The 20659-nt window shown below is 32.0% G+C and overlaps 1 protein-coding gene and 1 non-coding gene across 12 annotated transcripts in view; both read right to left on the bottom strand.

Annotated features, from left to right (window-relative positions):
• The window catches only part of LOC128986010 (RNA-binding protein Musashi homolog Rbp6), an 802253-nt gene that overhangs the window by 435887 nt on the left and 345707 nt on the right, over nucleotides 1-20659 (bottom strand). The window lies entirely within an intron of this gene.
• On the bottom strand, nucleotides 5278-5350 carry Trnav-uac (transfer RNA valine (anticodon UAC)). The gene has a single exon. It is a non-coding gene; the product is annotated as a tRNA-Val (tRNA).

The raw sequence follows: 20659 nt of genomic DNA, 5'->3' as shown, positions 1-20659 counted from the left end.
GACTATCATTCCTTTAAATAATACTGCATTTTCTATTCACGTTTAAAAGTATAAAAGTTAATAATAATCTACGAATTTCTTTTGTAATAAATGTTGAAGTAAGTGAAAACCGTGGATAAATGTAATCGGTAAAATTAGCTTGAATGGGTGAATAAGCTAAGCGGTGGTACGCATTGGATTAGTGGCTTGGGGCAATGGACATGTAAATAGACAATGTGATAATGGCAGTGTACATGATTAATGTAAACACAGCACGGTGTATTGAGGCGAATCACTGGTTTGGGTTTTAGAGTATTGACAATGCTGTATTATGAATTAATTGTTTTAGTAATACTTTAAGAATCGTATCACGTGAAATTGAAAATAAAAAATTATCTTACATAATCCTGGTGGTAATACTTTATTAAAAATTTTACAGTTTTCCAACTGTTTAAGGAATCTGACAAATGCGTGAACACAATTATTAAAACTGATATAATTTTTAACAAGAAAGGGATAGGCTACATAAAAAATACTAAATAAACCAGACACAGTTAGTTTATTCACGCAAACTTAAACCATGACTTGCATTATTAATAGATGGATACATACAGTTGTTAGGATGTAAGAACATGAAAAGTATCATGATGGTTTATAATATTTGAAAAACTGTAACGTGAAATAAATCCAACAGGATTGGTTGTTGGCTGTGTTTGTAAGATAACCACGCTTTACTAGTTACGAACACGAGTTACTTTTTCATCCAAGTGTCGTTTATCGAGAAGAGGAAATGCGGAAAGATAGGGGAACAACAACTGTCAGAAAACATCTTTGGAGCCGAGAAATCACATTTGACCCAACAAATCTCGGACAAAAGAAGATCAGTTTACAAAATACCGGGGTAGAAAGACGTACGTTACCGACAATGGAGTGACGTTACAATACAGACTTCAATGTTACTTAAAAGTTCCGGGCCAACAACTTTCACTTGTGTGCAAGACTATTCGTTATAGGCTTAATTAGTGGTATTGGACATTAATCTGGGAGATTCAAGGACTATGTAAAAATATTTTAAACTTGACTCACACATAAGATTTTGCTGACTAATAATACGTTATTTCATATAAATATGATTTTTAATAGTTCAATGCGACAGAGAAGACTCTCCCCACACGCAGATGTACAGTCTTTGTGGGGATTTTTTCCTTTGTGTACTTTTCTTTACAGCCACGATTGTAATTTTTGTAATTTGTAATTTTGGAAATAAATATATACTTATTCTTATTCTTTTAAAGCGTCTTCATTGTCGTGGATCAGATTTTTATACATATGCATACAGTGATTTACAACTAAGTACCTGTGGGTCGAGCTTTGTTAGAACATTATTAGTATCCTCTCTAAAGAAATATTAGTACTCTAAGCTAGTAAGACTAACACAAAGTCAACGGTTTACAAGTATAGAGATGCTGCTGAGCTAGTAAGACTAACACAAAGTCAACGGTTTACAAGTATAGAGATGCTACTGTTCAGTACTCTAAGCTAGTAAGACTAACACCAAGTCAACGGTTTACAAGTATAGAGATGCTGCTGTTCAATACTCTAAGCTAGTAAGACAAACACAAAGTCAACGGTTTACAAGTTAGAGATGCTGCTGTTCAGTACTCTAAGCTAGTAAGACATACACAAAGTCAACGGTTTATAAGTAGGTATAACAGGTATTTATAACAGTAGGTAACAGTAGGTATAAGTAGGTATAATAGGTATGCTGCTGTTCAGTACTCTATGCTAGCAAGACAAACACAAAGTCAACGGTTTACAAGTATAGAGATGCTACCGCTGCTTGCCGCGCTGCCACTTATCAGCTAATCTCCCCAGATTGAGAGTTATCAAGATTTATAGCAGAGCCATGCCTCCACCTTGGCAACTCTCTGACCTTTCTGAGACCCCAGATAACAGGACACCTTTGCCAGGAATAGTAACTGGTACAAATGTTATTAAATATATTATTGTATTATAATTATTATTGCATTATAATTATTATTGCATTATAATTAGTTATATATAATATCTAACAACTATAGTGAGGTAATTTTCAATAATAACTTCTCGTATGGAGTAATATTTAAATTTACTCTAGTGTTAAGAATTTTCCCAACATGGCACCCGGCAATTTTAAGATCTGTGCACTTCTAATAACATATGTTCTGTGGACACGTTTGTTCAAGCACAGTCCTTAAGAAAGTTTATATTTTCTACTTTAATTACAATTTTAGGATGTTAGAAATTTTTTAAGAAAAATAAAGATGGTACATAAAAATGGTATACAAGTCAAACGAAAGCAGCGTAAATTTTATTGCCACGTGAATGTGCTTTGAGCTAGTATTCTTCAAATATATCATTAGTATTGCAAACGAAATTAATGAGTACTTGATTACCTCATCCTCAAGTTGTATATTCAATTATTTGATTGGTAGTATTTTAAATATATTTTTACTGTCAATCCTAAAGTAAATTTGTGTTTCTCCTTGCAAAGACGGTAAATATATAGATTATAGATATTTAGAAGGCAAACCTTGAAGGTACAACTTTTAGTTCTTCATCTCACTTAAGCGGTAACCTCTGGCAGAGAATTGGGGTAAAATTAATAGCGAGGGATGAGCGGAGAGCTCGAGATTCATGGGGTGGTTGTGCCCCCCTCACCCGCACACAACCTAGCTCCCTTGACATAAACTTGCATCCTATATGTCTCAAGGTGTGTTACAAATCTAAGGGTACATTCTAGCCTTTGTTAAAGCAATTCCCTAAACTTTTTTACAAAGATGAAAAAGAAAATTTCATAAACAATAACTATGGTTTGTTTGTAAGAACATAACATGTTAACACACATTTTGTTGTTTTAGTTGTCTTAAGTATGCTCGAGTTGAGATATAACCTTCCACTATTATTCCTGTTAGCACTAATCCTCGTACTATCTCTCAGTTAGTTAATCTTTCGTCGACAAATGGAGTTAGTTCATTACTAATTCAAAATTACGTTCAGTTTTCCCAGTATTAGTTAAACTCATGTTAAGTAGGAACTAATTTAAATCAAAACATAAACAAGCTAATTTCGCATTAATCGATTCTCCATTGGATCTAGCTTTCTTTATTTCAATACGGTACTGAGGAAAGGTCCCAAAAATTGCTCTATTTACAGGCTAAAGAGCAACTTAAGTGAAATTAGACTCAAGTCATTTAATATTTTCCAAACAGATATAAGTTTACGAGTTCCAGGCTCACCGATATTTTAGAACAACCCACCGCTTTTCCCTCGACTCCCCTTCTTCTGCGAACTTTCTTAAACTTTGTTTTTAAGACTAAAGCCGATTATATCGGCTGAGATTTTATTTAAAAGGAGACTCCCCAAGTGGCTGGCTGTTTACGGATTGTTTATAGATTGTTTTGTGTGATGCGACTATGCTATCTGGTCTAGACACTTCCACGATTGTATGTCAATAGTCGAGCTCGTTTGCTGTATGAACGTAACACAAGTAAACAAGATTGTTATTACCTGCTTTAACTGTTACGTAACTATTTAGATAATCGTGTTGTTTGCTTACTCGAAAACCTTCTGTGGAGAACTTGAACTCAAATCAACCAAAACCAAATAATTATTTTATACTATTTTTAATGCATTTGCTTAAACGTTTGTTTTACACCTTAAAACCACTAAATCGACAGAGGTCATAATCAAATATAATGTATTTTCTTAATTCGTAGAGACAACAATTAAGTTAATTATTCCATCCACGAGTGACAATAATTGGGAAAAACCCAAATAAAATCTTCTAACGTATTTATCTTAAACTGACATATTGAAAAAAAAAATACAAGTCATCCTTACGTACGTTTACGTCAAACGATGTAAGTGTACGGTCATAATTAAGACACTTTTCTGTACATGTCTCTTCAAAGTATTGGCTTAAACCGTGTTTATATAAATGATATATTTCGTATATGATATTCTCGTCTTGGGGTTCACCTAGCCTCTGCCAGATCACGATGGAACCAAACGACCGCTGCACTCCGCAGTCCTCATATCTATCACGTGACCGGGCGATGCTCAACTGAGGGCAACTGTGAATTAAAAAAGTATTGCGTACCGATAGTCTATGACTTTGAAGGTTCCGTAAAAGTACATGTCTTATTCAATTCCCCTTCATTCGGTTTTTTTTTGTGTTGTAAAAAGAATCTTTTAATCCATACTATGTTTTAATGCGATTGTTAAATTATTAGGGTAGCTAATGTAATAATTTGTTTAGTATTTGGATCGTAATTATGATAAATAAATCCTCTAACGATGAATATATTATTAAACATTTTGGTGAATCAATTAAATGTAGATTATTTAATTAAGATTTTAAACGCAGGTAGATAAAATATACATATTCAGAAGGTTTCAAATTATTACTGCTTTTTGTTCAAACATTTGTCATAAATTCAGTGAATCGATTAATTATTTATATGATTTGTTATTTGAATGTTTAATTCTCATGTTGCACACAAGTTTCCTAACACAATAATCTTTATAAGGGATTTATTACTATCATATATAATTGAGTATTAAATGTTGTTGAGTATACGTGGATATTTCAAGTTTATTAATTTTGTTTATAATGTATATCGGAAAAAGAACAAGTAGGAGCACATAAAAATAAAAAGTACTGTAACAGTGGTGTACTGTAACACTTATCGTTTAAATAATGCCTATGTTTCAATAGACACAACCCAGCTAGCTTTAGTAAATATTTCAATGTTTACGTAGATTTTTAAAGTTTTTAAAGCGTAAATGAACAATTATGAAATAAAACTGACAAAGAGTTTACAAATTAACAGATCACTCGAACATAAACACAGAAACTTTATAAAGCGGGTTAATCAATGTGTACGCTACACTCTAGCAACTGGACATCGACACTGATCAAACGACGTAACAAAAACGAACAAAGAAATCAATTCGTTTTTGTGTTTCTACTAACTAATAAAACATTGCATTCATATAACGGTTATAGTAATTGTTTAGGCTTGTCAATCACTATAATATGTCAAAACACATTTTTTGTGGTGATTCTTTATTTTAAAACTGTTATCAATAAACGAAAAATGTCTCCAAAGATAATATTTCAATACAAGTAATCTAAAAATAAAGTAAAAACTAAAAATACGAGAAAACTTATTTGTAACAGTGTTGAAAATTACCACATTTGTTTATTTTCTCAAATTAAAAAGATTGCGTTAGAAACATTTGAGTAAAAAATAATGATTCCGGCCAGGATCGAACTGGCGACCTTCTGCGTGTAAAGCAGATGTGATAACCACTACACCACGGAACCGCTGTGAGCTCAGCAGAACTCGCTTTCTCTCTCAGTCATGCCAGAGAGTAGGTTCCAAATTGGAGCTATTCAAACATACAACACAAATACGTTCGATTAATAAATAAAATATTCATGAAAGGGTCGGCGAGTTTGTATTTACTTTGTCAGTGTTTCGGTAATCACGTTAGTCTGTTTATGAACAGACGTGAAGCGTTCGTTCAATCGACAACACATTGATTAAGCGCTTTGAGTGTACGATTAAGTGAATCATCTGTATTATCCTACCGACTGGTTGTTTGTTTAAATGATACGACTGAAATAATTTACTGACATTTATTTCCACGAAGTAAACGTACTACTTTATAGATAAAGTGAAACGTTAAAGTAAACCTTTTGATTACAATTTACCGAAAGAAGAAGACATACAATTTGTGGAGATATTTTAATACGTTAAATCAACGAGATGATTTAAACATACATCAAATAATAAAGTATACACGTGCATATACAAATCAGAATCATCCAGACTCAATTGTGATTTAATTTATTCTTAATTTGTTTCAATAGCTTTCACCGTTTGCAACAATTATTATTCTCGCTCTCTTGCCGCGTGCAATTTAAAATTGTAACATACAAGTCGAATTATCTTATTACAACATTTTACATATAAAATGTTTAAATATTGTTTACTTTTATAATTTAACAATCTTAACCATCCCGTGTAAACCGGAATTCAACGATCTTTAGAACAGTTGTTATTGCATTAGAAATAAACAACGAATTATTGTTAAGAAAAACTAGAGGACCCATGCTGCTCCGCCGCGTTAAAATAATTATTATATCCGAGAAACAATCACATTTATAATTTTTGGTTGAGTAATACAGTATCTTGAGCTTAACTGATTCAAACGATCAATAGCTCAAATTAAATCCTATTATTTACTGATTATTTTGTGTCTAAAACATATAGAAAACATGAATAATACTGGATCTATTGATTTTTAACCATATTAAAACATTATGAAAAATAATTTTGTATTGGTTATTCACCTTGCGTTTGCTTGAAACTCGTCCGAGTTGAATAACTAATAGCGTAAAGAAAGCCAGTATTTAACTGAAGGTTCTTAGACTAAAATAAATAGGATTATAAATTTATAACTAATAAAGGTACATCTTAAATTTAAGTAAGATTTGTAAAATAGATCAAATTGTGTTCTGGTCGTGTAATACTGTAGGTAAATATTTGTAGATGATTGATGGCAAATTTGTGCGTGCATACCTTCAATTCGAGACCTCAATCATGAAAATCGGTCGGGTAGAAGAGCCAAACGAACTCGGAAAAGAAAAACCAAATTTTTGTAATATATAAGATAATATATTGAATGTCAATTGAAAGTTGACTATTGTTAAGCCTCATTGCGATACATATTGATTTGCCATTTAATATGACATGTAGGATTGTCAGAAGTCTACTATCGCCCGGTCACGTGATATGAGGACTGCGGAGATCGTTTGGTCTCATGGTGACCTTGCGAGGGTTGGGTGAATCCTACGACAAGAATATATCACAGATGTAACATCTATTACGCCGTGACAAAACAAAGTCAAAAATTCTAATTGTGTGTACCTTAAATCATATATGCAACTCATTTAGTTTTAGAGTAAAAAAAAAAACAACAGGTTCACCATATAAATAAAATGCATGTTAATTTCTTGCAGTGCTGCTCGTATGTCTTTGTGACATAAAATGTTGATTAATATAATTAATGTGAGTTTTATCACAGAAAAAAAGAATTTTTTGTCTATGGTTTTATTCAGGAAAATATGTTTTCTTTGATATCTTGAAAACTATAACAGTTACGGACAAGGTTATTGGAATCGGCATACCTTCAACATGATGCTGTTTGACATATATTTAACAATGGTTGAGGTTTGACTGGCTATGTAACTACTTGAAAAAATATTTTTGGTGATATTGTTGTAAAATTGTATATCTAAGTAAAGTTTGGTCCACATGGAATGTAAAATATTAATCAGAATAAAGGCATCTGTATTTTCAAGAAATATTTAAGACATTTAAAATGGTACTAAATATTTCCTATAATGAGCAACCATTTCTAAACAAACAAAAGTAGACAAATTCTGATTCCACTAAAATGTTTGTATTAACACGAGCTTTTAGATTGTGCATAGTATAACATATGTTAGTACTGTATTTACAAGATTTGAGCCAGTTAACCTCTTGTTAATGTCTGCATGGATGAAAATTAAAGTAAAAGGTGTAGAATACTAAGCGGTGTTTTGACGAATTCTTTAAATAATAATTTCCCAATTATGTAAATACGTTATATGTTAGTAATGAAATATTTATAGATTATTTGTATCATTTGGCCCATTTCAATAATATAATCTAAATTTTAAACACAAACCGCAGACAGTATAATCGGATTTCATCTTAAAACTTTATTAAATCTCAGTCAAGAGGATTGAAACTTAAAGAATTAAACTTTACTTAATTGAAAATGTAGACTAAAATAAAACATGCTCTTGTTTGGATTGAATATTTCATTAGTTATGTACAACCTAATTGGATTTATTGTTATCTTAACTTACGTTATACGTTTAAGAATTAGTGTAGATAAAACAAATATAAATAATACATAACATTATAAACCTACTACATAATTAAGACGTCAAAGTATTTTTCAGGTCGGTTTTTGGTAACTTTGACACGTTATATAAGTTAGACAGCAATCAAGAAATTTTATTTTACAACCACCATTTTGAAATGAACCAAGTTAATTCTGTTTAAACATAAGTATCTTTTACCTTAGCATGTATACTAAGTTGCATTAATATCAGTTTAATATTAATATTAGATTAACATTAATATTAACATTAATATCAGAAGAGTTAAAAGATAATATAAAAAAATACAAAGTGGCTGTACTTATTTTTTTCTTCATTTTAATTCAAATAATTATTTTTCAAGTTTGGCTTCCCCTTAATATACGCATTCAAAGATGTGTTATAATTAAATTTGTGTTTTACATTTTTACTACGATCCGGTCTTGATTTAGATTACCACCGAAAAAACATTATTATCGTATTGAAAAGATTACTTACATCCATTGAATTGCTTTGTTTGCTGCGCTCACCTGAAAATAAATTATTGTTAAATTACATTAATAACATAATTACAAATAAGACTAACTTAGGTTTGTAGACTAAAATAAATGTATTATGAACATACAATCAACCAGATGCGAGTTTGTTATCCCCTTTTAACAAAATAAAAATTATTAAGATTCTTTACAATGTTAATATTAATATCCATAGGACTCGACTGGAACACTGTTTAAATATTTGCGTTTTATTGTTGATATTTTCGAATAATACTCTAAAAATGTGTCATCATTAAATTGACTTATGCTATAATGTATTGTTTGTTAATTATATAGATAAATTACAACAAGCAAACAGAGTGATACCAATTAATTGCAATGCTTGAAAAAAACTATAGCATATTGGACTGAATGAAGTATTGTTAAAAGCATATTTACTGAAAATACTGATGGTGAAGAATCTGTTAACTAAATTAATAAATGTAGGTATATTCCAATAGAGATTTATTCATGTAGTGCATCTGTATGTGTGCTATAATAGCACTTATCAACAAGTAATAACTTGAAGAAACAATTAATGACGATACCAGTTTCAATTTCATCAGAGACTTCATAACGCCCAACGGCGCTTGCTAACGAAAATATTTATAGATGTGATACAGATAAAAGTGATATATACTATATAATCAGTTAAGTAGGGTTTGCTCAATATTTTAAGTCGGTATTGTTATATCACAGGCTTTATATGGACGTATTTTATAACAGCAGTGAAAGGAATACATTTTACGATTTCAAGTTTCTTGATTATTATCATTTCTTGATATAAATATCAAAACGGATCGAAATTTTAAGGAATCAAAATATAACGATTGAATACGAGTAATATTAGATCAATTGAAAGTATTTTTCAATTAATACAAGAGAGATCTGAATTTCATAGTCAATAAATACTTTGAATTGACATCAGTCCCTTTGCTTTAATTACTGTAAAAGCACAGAGAGAGATAAATTGAAGATAACTTTAATCGAGGCTGCTTTGCACGAACGTAATCCTGAAATAAAACCACATTCCAGCGTTCAAAAACACTTGAAACGACCAAAGCAAAATTAATCAACGTTTGGAGAAACCTAATCAATTAACTAATCCAATGAAATAGGAGGACCATCAATTAGATTCAATTGGTCAAACACTAAGTTCATTGGGTGGAATGTGCGACTAGTAGAGTATTCAACTCCTGGGATAAAACAAATCAATGTATTCATCTAATGTTAACATGAACAACTGGTTTTTAGTAATGATGCTCAACACAGTAATTGTAGTAATGTTTTTGATGGAATATCCACTAATGTAACTCAAACTTTTTGTAAAAATATGTATATTTAAAAGAATTATCTTTAAAATAGTTAACCATTATAAAGAGGCATTAGATTAACATTATTGACATTTAAATCTCTTTACATGTTTTACATACATGTATGTATGTAAGGAAATATTTCAGATGCCACTGGACAATACATAAATTAATAGCTAAATGGTGACCATTATTTTGACCAACAAAGGAGATTCCAATTGTAACAATTCGTATTTAGAATTTTACCCACAATATTGTATCAAATGAAACAAATTTTGTAATATGTATTCCTGTTAGCCTCTTTTCATTGGCCTCTTTAGTAATTGAAAATGATGTATTACAATGATGCATTATAATACAAATACATGAATAATGTATTATGACGATATACAAATAATTACATTTAAAGATCTTAATCTTATTATTGAGTTGACTACACTTGCGTTTTATTCTTCTCTAGGTAATTTAAATGTTAACTGGGTTGGAAGTTTAAACACATTATTTATTAGGCTACGGTGTAGCGGTACATCACTTAAGCGATTCGATTTTTATTTTATTAAATTTTCATCCATTGTTTATACCAAATAGAGATTTACAAACTCCTTTATATGACTTAACTTATCAAATGTATTTTTTTTCACGTTAAACAACTGCTCTAGATATGAATAACAGTCATCGATAATTATATTTTTACGACATATTACTAGATAATCTTGATTATAAATGTATAAACCAAAGTTTGTAATCAGAAACATCTTATGCACGCTAGGTAAAAGGTGTATTCAATATCTACGTATAACTTTGAGTATTATGACAAACGTATTTATAACTGTATAGGTACGATAAGAATATATAGCTTGAACATATATCTGTAATCATAAGTCAAACATTCTTATGCCGACAAAACAAAATCTGCAGAATAGCAGTAAAGTTGTAGAAATGCCATGACACAAGAGGATGCGTAACTTTTCCAATATCGTTTGAGCGTGACGGTAAAGTCATGTTACTCGTTAGGGGCCCGTAAACTAGAGGCATTACCCGAAAACAAGGCACAGGTATAAGCTTACTTTGCTATACGGTTACCGATACGTTACGGTTAGGTAGATTTTAAGATACTTATATCATAGGCACGTTAGGTAGATTTTTCACCATAGGTAGAACGGTTTTTACTTTTAAGGCATTTTTACTGTAGCCAAAATAGTTCTAGTTATCATAATGTTTGACATTCTAGTCTTATAATTTTTATCTTAAGAGAAAATGTTGTTTTTTTAAATCTTAGAAATAAAAAACATATTGAAATTGCTACCAAATAAAACTTGTATCGTGGTCTAACGGTAATCCAGGTTAATGATCTAAGTTGATAGGAATGCTACAAACATACGAATAATAAATCAACCTTTACACGATTTAAATGATTATAGTAATTAATTACAATGGTGTGATGGCAAAGAATAAAGATAGCAACAAAATTGAAAAAGAAAATCTTTTGCTGTTCATAATCTGTATAAAGAAGTCTAGACTAAGTATTATAGGTCACGATTTATAGTCATACGATTTTTGCAAATGTATGTCAGCTTATCTTGAAATTCATATTGATTATGCATCCGGAAAATAATTGACTAAACGATTATTTATTTGTTCAGGATTATCATAACTTATATACGTGCAGTATTCATACTTAAAAGTCCTAGACGCCTTTAAATAGGTACTTTATCCCAAGCTGTTACTACAGTATATATAAACTAAATAAATTGATCATCAAAGCAAAGCGTTATAAGGTTTACCTCAGTAGAATATTTGTTATATTATGACAACAAAGACATGAGAATAAAGACCACCACAGACGGCTTTTCACTTTGTCGCAGCAGCTAATCCCTTAATATGAAGGTCGTTATGTTTAACCCATGTTATTAAATATTCTTTAGAGGTACTCTTATAATGAAAAATCCAATCAGAGGCGACATACCTCTGGTGCGAAATTATTAGGTTCCCATTGGCGTTTTAAAGTAATGTATTCATAACAAATGAGATCGAAATACATTGAGAAAAATTATAATGACTATTTGCCATCAACACTCTACTCTCCAAATCAAAGATTAGATTATTAACTAGTTTGATTTTATTTAGTGTAAGGTAAAATAAGGTGTATACGTTTGTATTTTTACGGCTTAAAATATTTTTTTTTTCATTGTTAATATGTCAAAATAGTTTACACTTGTAATATTAATTACTCAAATAATTAAAAAAAAAATTAACTAGTTTACTTTGATCCTATAGAACAGTTTGCAACATCGCAATCGCAGTGATAGTAACACGAACATGTTGTATGAGACGCTCGTTCTGTGAAGAGGTTTGTGTCAGAATGTTTCGTAACTACCATCTCCCAATAACTGTCAGCCTCTCCTCACACTGACAGGGACAGATGACAGGGTAGACTGACAGCTGAAGCCTGACAGCAACCCCTAGGTTTGACGACTTGAATAAATCCTACACTTTTCTACCAGTTTCACCACGCTCATACTTAAAAGGAAATTTGTCAATACAAATATATACGTATAAAAGACGAATATAGCTCACTCAATAACTAAATGTCCTATTGGAAATAAGGTTAAGCGTGTAAATTCAAGTATAAGTTGATTCAGCGGAATAGTATTCTAGCTAAACACATTATGAAGGTTGTTCCAGAGGTCGACCTAGTGGAAGGACAGTCATGTTTTTAATTAAATGCTTCCTTAGTTCAGTGGTGTCTTTAGTAGTCACATTAAATATGAACAAATCTTATAAAAATACGTGTTATTTTAAGACCGTATCCGTGATATTTCCCCCATAATAAAAACAAGCTTTTTAATTTAAAATTTTCATGAGCAAAGTCACAACGGGTTGTGCTAGTAGTTTATTCAGATACGTTTTGGACTAATGTAATGTTCACTTTTCATTCACGCGAATAGTGTGTGTTACTTGTTCTTTCATTAGTCTATCATTTAAATTTTAAAAAAATCTTTAAAAGTTATGTTTATGTACATATTCTTACATGTCTTAAACGTGTTTAATTGGTATATTATAATCACTGACAATAACCATCTACAGTTTTAGGTAATTGTATGGATTGCATAGTAATTCCTTATACTTTCTCATACAATATGAATACATAACATAGGTACAGTTAATAAAGGTGTAGCAGATATGCAATATAAATAATAAAGTAAAATGTCAGTCGTGGGAAGTCAGCAAACTATTGTTGCGTGAGAAATCGTCGTTGAACTGATTTAGTTACGGTATTTTCATTACGTAAATGTAAACAACTGGAACGTATTTATATCCATTCAGCTGTTACATTAACAATAATCACCCGTGGTCACGTGACATTGTATTATGTCGAATCAGCTGATTTCAATCAATACGTCTATCAACTGTTGCTTTACTCCTGATGTCCCTTTCGTTATGCTATTGTTTTCTCCTCCTACGCATGGAGAAAGTATTGTTTTCGTCAACATTTTAGAGTTTAGGTTTTAAATAAAACATCCGTTTTGAAATTGAGATTTTTAATGGTGATTACCTATAACACCCAATAATATACTGTAACTGGGAAATTGGTTTTCACTAAAAACGGCTTTAACAATTTTGTAAAAAATGTCATATGTTACTGTCCTTATATTTTCTAAACATGATGGTACAACCCTTAAATGTTGTAAAAATTACGTTTAAGAGGTTATTGCAACTTTTTCAATTCATTATAATAAGAGCTCCCACCGCTTGCCCATGATAAAGAGAAGTTGACAAGTTAATGGGAGAAAGTATTTTTATCAGATTGCTGATACAGTTTATTTTAAATTCTTACTGTTTTTGTGGTAGTAACAAAACGCTTTTCGCTCTTGTAAAGAATCTGACATATAGTTATATTTTTAATTTACTTTACTTTTTTAATTTACTATTTACTAAGAACTTACATTCCTAAAATAAAAGAATTAAAATATTTTATTACGCTACATCTATATGCCTTTTTTACGGTTGATAATTTTAATAAAAAAAAAAAAAAAATGGAAACCACGTGCAAAATAATAAGTTTCTTAAATGATATAATCGATGACCTCTTAAGTTTCTTTGGCTGAGCAGATGGGTTTAGTTGATCACTATTGACATTTTAACAATTAATGTCACATATTCATACTATTTTATAGTTTTTTAAACTGATTAGGTGGATTTTATTTATTAAGTGCATGTTATATAACTACTTAGCCTACATATTTTTACTTAACAAACAGTGTTGATATAAAACTAATCTGACGTGTTTGGACCAGAATGTTTTGTAGATATATTTTGCTGATTGTGAAGCTGTACTTAGACCTAACTACTCAATTAGGTGGATTTTTTCTAGATTTGTATACTATAACCCTAGTTTATCACATTACAACAGTTGTTAGGTGATCAGACAGATTTCGTGAATAGTCTTCAAGTTTTATAACTGTTCGCATCACATTAACTGCGATGTTTCACATTAGGACAGATTGGTTGGGTTACCTTTAAGTTTTATAGATTTTCAGAAGCATTGGTTGTTCGGTCAGGACTACTTGATTACCTGTCAGTCAGTAAGTTGTAAATAGTTGATCAGGCCGATTTATCTGATTGCCTGAGTGTTTCAATAGTTGATCGCTGTGTCATGTTAGGAGTGTGCTGTGAGTAGCGTGCCATAGGCAATTCAACGTGTCACTATGATTGGCTGGGTTAACCTACAGACCTTATCAACATAATCAATTTATTGCTTTCAATCTAATGCTGTTAGCATGAACAAAGTAATTTTTGAAGTAGTTTGACTTTTTTGCGTTCATTCAAATGAATTGTTTCGGTATATAACCATGCACAGCTATATTCTTAAAGCTATTTGGACAGTTTTAACATGTTTTTATATTCTGAAAAAAGGCTTTTGAGACACCATCCGTAATATGTATTTTATATTAATCAATGCAATACCTCCAACACTAGGGAAAAAAGTCTATAGACAAAATTAATGTTGGCAATAATAATTAATATAAAACATCTAAGGAGTTTTATAATTAGCCACACCACACTTCACATACAGTACATACAAGCGTGTGTGAGTCTGTAGGTAGACGGACGACCGTTGTTGGAGTTATACGGATGTTGCCATCAAATAATTAACTCATAGCGTTGGTCATCCTACAACAGACTGGCCTACACGGACAACAACGGGCAGCAACAAACGAGCTAACTGACTGAAGATGAACAGCTGGTTACAAACCTCATAAAACTGCGTAAACCTCATAAATAGCGTTCATAAAATTGTAACATGAGAAGGTTCATAGCATGTTTAATGTAAGATGCGAGTTATAGAGAAAGAATGTTTATAAAATCCTATATCGCCAAAATAATTCTGAGTTATAGAATATTCGGTGGTTAATGACTTAGTTTGCATTGGACGCTTTAGAATTTGGTGCTAAGGAAGATGTGATAGCACAGATATATATTACCTAATTATTAAAACATTTGATAGTAAGAAACTTGTATCGATGTATTAACCATTCTACTCAAATTTTTCTGTTACATTTTATCCGGAAAACATATAGCCTACATTGGAATTGTTTTGAACTCCTTAAACATATTTGATTATTAGTTACATAAACTACTAGTTGGTATGTTAAAATGCAGCGAGACATATTATGAACTGTTTTTATGTATTACCTATAATAAACGAACCATGCTTGCTGTGTTTTTTTATCTTTTGCGAAGCTCAGGGACTTAATATTAATTCAAATCTTAAAAGCCAGAGGCTAGTAGCTTGTATAAACAAACACTACTTTACAGCGATCCATCTGTTGTCTGGCTTGGACATTGTCTTAACGACCAAACACTTGGAAACAAATGAAGCCGTCATGACTTTGAAAGTAAATGTCTTCACTACAATGTTGCCACAAGTCGGTGTTTTACAACAGACCCGAGTAAGCCACTTACTGTTGAGTCTTTCATCTTGACAATAAGCCCACATGTTATACTGGACGTGCGAATGTACGATTGCAAATTGAATAAACATGAAATAATACGTGGTTGTTAAATGTATTGTGACATAGAGCAATCTGTAATGTGATAAGTTATAATTACCTAACACCACGTACAGGATAAATAAAACGTTTGTAAATACATTTTGACATGAAGAAAAGATACCATTAATGTAAATGTAAAGGCAAATGTTATGTAAACATTTTATTTTCACAACAAGAGAAACGTTGACCGTTTACCATACATGTCCATATTAAGCCAGTTGTCAGCAATGCCCAGCAGCTACGCCTCGCAGCAGTTCCATGGGCTGAAGGCTGTGGGATGCAGATTGGGTTAGTTTGCCGTTTGAAGGGTCGCTCCAGCGAGGCTATGTTTACCATTTCAAAGGCTCCGCTACTTCCCCGCTGACTTCCTACCCTTTCATGGGTTCTTATTGCTTATATGAAACATCACATTACATTTCGCTTTTAACTAGCGCAATATTAGGTTCATTCGTTTTATTGTTTGTTTTACGGTATATACTCGTAGATAAATTAATGTAACCTCAGTAAGTTATTAACCAAGCCATTTTGAACTACACTAACAGGCCTACATGTAATTTTAACTTAGGTAAATCAAAATGCTATTATTGCTATCCCAATAATTTTGAGTGGAATTTTGCACGTACCGTACCATTCTTATATTGGTGTATTTATTTTTATTTGCTGATCCGTGGAACGTCTACGGTCCTCATTATTTCTTTAGACGCTTTAATCCTGGACATTATGTGCCGATGATTTTTCCTATTCTAAGGTAAGATTTATCACCAAAGACAATGAACTTTTGTCTTAACTGTCACCGATACGACATTCATCTACGTCTGCATGGCTCTCCTGTAATAACGAACGCGGTAAGTTGAATGTTGGTTTGGTAGAGCAGAAAGTCGGCGATATATTTCGGCGGGTAGATGGATGGACGAGATAATGTGCACGGTCTGTACCCTGCACAATGTTATGTAATGGATCGCTGGGGTTATTAATAGTCAGATACTGTATTGAGAGTGCCGCGGTGGGCTGTGTGCGTGGGTGTAGGGGAGCCTTTATTGTATCTCGGCACGCGAACCAAACCTCCCTTATCAGACCTACCTAGGACGTTCTTCCTCGGACTTCTTCATTAAGCTTCGACGAGATATTTAAGGAAACTAGTTCATTTGCAAGTCGCTCACGAATTGACAGCACAGCACTTACATATGTTATGGCCAAAGTGTAAATTTGTAAGTAATGTATTCCCATAAATAGCGGCCTAATTGACTGTAATCAGCACGAAATATTTAGTAAAATACTAAACATTTTTATAAAACTAATGGACTTGTAACGCACTCAATGATAGTTTAGCTAACAATTGCAAAATTTAAATAACCAAAAATTAACGAAACTTGTCATTTTTATAAAATATAAATGTTTTCTTAATTTAGAAAAGAGCCACTACGCAAGTAAAAAGCTGTGTTCAGGCTCATCAGAATCGTGAACTGCACATTGAATTGTACGTGAGTACGTGAACTGTACATAGCTTGTCAGTAAGAGTCAATGCTGTTTCCATTAAATAATATACAAACTTTATCTTCAGAGTTTTTTTTCGACACACAAATACAAGGAGTATTAAGTAAATTCCCACAAAAGTGAGTGGATTAAATAATAATTCCAACAGAACTGCAGAAACTACTCATAAAATCATAATTTAGGTTAAGTGCACGACACAAAGCGTTTCAGAAATTGCTTAGGTTACTACCTATAAAATGAAGTTATCTAGGCGTTTTCTTTCAAAGTCCATGATCAAAACTAGTCTTGTTTCTAGGAATCCATTAACCATCACTTAACATTGGCGTGTTTGAAGCAAGGGTTTATGCACTCAAAAGAGGGTGAAGGTTGGTGACAAGGGGGGAGTAGAGGAGGTAAGGAACTTTTACTGTGGTATTGCCTCTGAAATAATAATGTCTTGATGGCGAAGTTGTTTCCAGATTTGTTTCCTTGCTTTATACAATCTGTGCACATAATGTTGAGCTGATCTTTCACGAGACTGTAACGGTTGGGTTCTCAGCATTTCAATCTAAACCTTTTAGTAAAATGCATTCAACTTACGTAGACTTTTTTAGGTTGTAAACGTTTATAAATTTTATTTACCCATGCTACAGTACGGACTGACAATTATTTTCATTTTAATGTATGGCTCTATTTTCTTACAGACATTACCATTTCATTTTTAAGAAAAAGTTTGAGATGTAAGTAGTGGAGAACTGCCGGTTTTACCTCACTTTAGACACGTTTTTCCCATGTTATTCTTATGGGGATCATTTTTTGGCCACCAATTCCAAAAATCCTGATCTTTGACCAAATATCCCTATAAAATTGTCAAACCTTATTTCTTAGTTATTCCCTATAAATATATTCGATATTAAGCAAAAAATAAAAAAAAACTAATTATTTCATTTATTGACCCATGCATGTGTATATGTATAGTAGTATAGTTTGTCGCCGCCGTTTTTTGCGGCACGAGGTTTTTGGGCCAACTCCCCGCCCATGCCTAATTGCTAGTACATTTACCATTCCCCTTTCTAGTTGATGTATTATATTTCTGTCTTATCTTATCTATATATTAGACGTATGAGTTGTTTAATATTGTTAGTATAGTTTGTCGCCGCCGTTTTTTGAGGTTCGACATTTTTGGGCCAACTCCCCCCCCTCACCCCTCACCCCCTCACCACTCCCCTCTGCCCCATGCACAATTGCTAGTACATCTACCATTCCCCTTTCCAGTTGATATATTATATTTCTATTTCAAAATCATGTATGTGCGAACTCGGCTCATGGCGTGGGCGCGCTCCTGGTCGCGGGCATGCTCCCTTGGACATCCTTAGTGGAAATCCATGAGTTCTGGCTACTTGGGAACCCAAGCCATTTGACATACAATAAATCACCCTTCCTTCTAATTACCTTTTCTACTAAATACATGTCTTTATATTTGGTCTTTAACAACTCCTCTGTATAGAAGCCTCCTCTGATTATATTACCATTTTCATCTTTCAAGATATAAGTCACAGGCTTTGTATTCTTAACTTCTGATATTGTAAATAGTTCCCCTGTCCAATTTGGGGTATATCCTTTACTAAAAACATGTTTATACTTGGAAATCCTTACGCTATCACCTACCTTATATCTTGGCTTTTTAACTTGCACTACTTTAGAAGTCCTTTCATGCAACCTCTCATGCACATATTTACTGTTCTTAATATTCACTTGGTTAGGCTTCATTCCTATAGATCTATGCACTTTATTATTATATTTTCGAATTAACTTTGGAAGTAAATCCAACCATTTATAACTCCCCTGAGCACTAAATTCTCTATATAACCAATTCTTTAAAGTTCTCTGAAACCTCTCCACAATTGCAGCCTTAGTTGTAGAAAATGTGTGATAGTGATTAATATTTAATTTTTTCATTAGTTTGCTAAAATATTGATTAAAAAATTCTTTTCCATTGTCGGATTGAATGTTTTTAACCCCCTTTGGTAGAATGGTTTTAATGGCTTCTGTAACCACCAACCCTGTCTTATTCTTTAGTGGAGCAGCATAAGCTTTTTTAGAAAATGTATCTATTAAAGTTAAAATATATTTATTGCCAGAATTTTCTCTAGCATAGTTTTGCATATCAATTAAATCTATTTGTACAGTTTCGTTTATACCTAATACTTTAAAAGACCTTCTAATGAAATTCTTTCTTGCAGGCTTATGAAGTTCGTATGCAATTTCATTCATTTTTTATAACATCATCCTTTCCTGTAACTCTAAATACATCACCATTAGCCCCAATCAATAGATTATCTTCCATTCTTTTAAATACATAGTTTTCTGGTATATATGGTCTATTATCTATATACTTAAATCCACTCAAAGATGTGGGGTCAGCAACTAATAAATCAGGATTATATTCCATCAAATTAAAAATTTTTTCTCCATATACAAATTTTGATCCATCGTAATGCATAGCTTGTGACATTAGACAAATATCATCCGAATGTTCCCCCTCTGGTAGATTTCTTATAAATTGTTTTTTGGCATCCCAACATTTTTCTTTTTTATCAAAAGTTATAGTCTGTTCTTTTATAACACAGTCAGTTTCATCAATGGCAGGTTTAACACGTACTAACCTTTTATTATAAAAACTCCAATAGCCTGCTTCCATTTTTGGAACTTGTGAAACATTCACAGCATCTTTACTATCTGTACCTTCTATCAAATTGCTAAGTTTCTGTTTCTTAGCATTCCAAACACCATTCTCTGATTCTAAAAATTCATAATTATTATCATCTTGTATAAATTTACCATCTTCTTTTCGTATTAAAGTCTGTTGTAAAGTGGGCACATCATCTAAACTCTCACCCTTTTCTACATTAGTAATTTTCCGTTTCTTAGCATTCCAAACACCATTCTCTGATTCTAAAAATTCATAATTATTATTGTCTTGTACAAATGTACCACCATCTGTTCGTATTAAAGTCTGTTGTAAAGTGGGCACATCATCTAAACTTTCACCCTTTTTCACATTAGTAATTTTCTGTTTTTTAGCATTCCAATTTTTATTCTTAGATTCTAAAAACTCATATTTAATTTTACCTTGTAAAAAGACATCACCTTTTCTAGTTAATGTCTGTCCCAAAGTTGATACATCATCTACAAACTCCCCATCTTTAACATTACCAATTTTACGGTTTAAACAATTCCAACTATCATCTTGTAAATTTAAAGTAGGTTCACTACTCATGGTTGCCGCCCTGGGTTCTGCAGGCTTATTATATGGATTAT

Source organism: Macrosteles quadrilineatus, unplaced genomic scaffold, assembly GCF_028750875.1.
Source record: "Macrosteles quadrilineatus isolate MER2022 unplaced genomic scaffold, UCM_ALF_1.0 Scaffold_2__2_contigs__length_208266976, whole genome shotgun sequence".
Taxonomy (NCBI): Eukaryota; Metazoa; Arthropoda; class Insecta; order Hemiptera; family Cicadellidae; genus Macrosteles; species Macrosteles quadrilineatus.
The sequence above is the reverse complement of the archived record's forward strand: the minus strand, read 5'-3'. Positions and strand labels throughout refer to the sequence as shown.